The sequence below is a fragment of the Cebus imitator genome, unplaced genomic scaffold (genome assembly GCF_001604975.1).
Source record: "Cebus imitator isolate Cc_AM_T3 unplaced genomic scaffold, Cebus_imitator-1.0 Scaffold602, whole genome shotgun sequence".
Taxonomy (NCBI): Eukaryota; Metazoa; Chordata; class Mammalia; order Primates; family Cebidae; genus Cebus; species Cebus imitator.
In genome coordinates, this window is record NW_016107917.1 from 435,644 (window position 1) to 437,049 (window position 1,406).

Sequence of the window (1,406 nt, forward strand, 5' to 3'; positions counted from 1 at the left end):
CTTAAAAAAAAAAAAAAAGAAAAAATAAATAAAATTAGCCAGGCATGATAGCACATGGCTGCAGTCCCAGCTACTTGGGAGGCTGAGGCCGCAGTGAGCTGTGATCACGCAATTGTATTCTAGCCTGAGCAGGCAGAATGAGATTCTGTCTCAAAAAAATATAATAATAATAAAACATTAAACTCTATCATTTAAAAATCAACATAAAATTAAAAAGAAAACAAGTGCTCTGTGTTCCCAAACATTGAAAAGAAAAAAAAAAAAAAAATGAGGCCAGCCTGGTGGCTCTGGCCTGTAATCCCAGCACTTTGGGAAGTTGAGATGGGAAGATGGCTTGAACCCAGGAGGAGTTTGAGACCAGCCTGGGCAACATAGCAAGACTCAGTCTCTGTTTTTACTGGGCTCAAGCAGTCCTCCAGTGGCTCATGCCTGTAGTCCCAGCTACTTGGGAGGCTGAGGCTGGAGAATTAACTTGAGCCCAGGAAGAGGAGGTTACAGTGAGGCGAAACCATGCCACTGCACTCCAGCCTAGCCAACAGAATGAGACCCTGTCTCAAAAAAATAAAGAAACAAATAGGCTGGGCACAGTGGCTCATGCCTTTAATCCCAGCACTTTGGGAGGCCAAGGCAGGAAGATCACCTGAGGTCAGGTGTGGCAGCATGCACTTGGTAGTCCCAGCTACTTGGGAGGCTGAGGCAGGAGAATTGCTTGAACCCAGGCGGCAGAGGCTGCAGTGAGCTGAGATGCTGCCATTGCAGTCCAGCCTGGGCAACAGAGTGAGACTTGGTCTCAGAAATAAATAAAAATAAAAGAAAAAAGAAAAAAGGGCACAGTGGCTCACGCCTGTAATCCCAGCACTTTGGGAGGCTGAGGCAGGCAGATCACAAGGTCAGGAAATCAAGACCATCCTGGCTAACATGGTGAAACCCCGTCTCTACTAAAAATACAAAAAAATTAGCCGGGCATGCTGGCACACACCTGTAGTCCCAGCTACTCAGGAGGCTGAGGCAGAAGAATCGCTTGAACTCAGGAGGGGGAGGTTGCAGTGAGCTGAGATGGCACCACTGCACTCTAGCCTGGGTGATAGAGTGACACTTTGTAAGAAAAGAAGATTACTAGTATAATCCAGACTGATTCAAAAGTTGAATTTTAAAATGAAAATGTTTAACTTTATCAGGTTAACAAGCTGAGGAACAAGTCTTCCTTGTTCAAGGACAGTTCTCCAGGAATTATAAGGACAATGTCAATCCTAAATCCTTTACCTCAAACACAAGACCCTCTAATAAGAATTTAGCTGAAGGAGGCCGGGCGTGGTGGCTCAAGCCTGTAATCCCAGCACTTTGGGAGGCCGAGGCGGGTGGATCACGAGGTCAACAGATCGAGACCATCCTGGTCAACATGGTGA

General features: G+C 46.1%; 1 protein-coding gene across 1 annotated transcript in view; it reads right to left on the reverse strand.

The window, feature by feature from the left end:
- NONO (non-POU domain containing octamer binding) overlaps positions 1 to 1,406 on the reverse strand; it is a 16,434-nt gene that overhangs the window by 10,097 nt on the left and 4,931 nt on the right. The window lies entirely within an intron of this gene.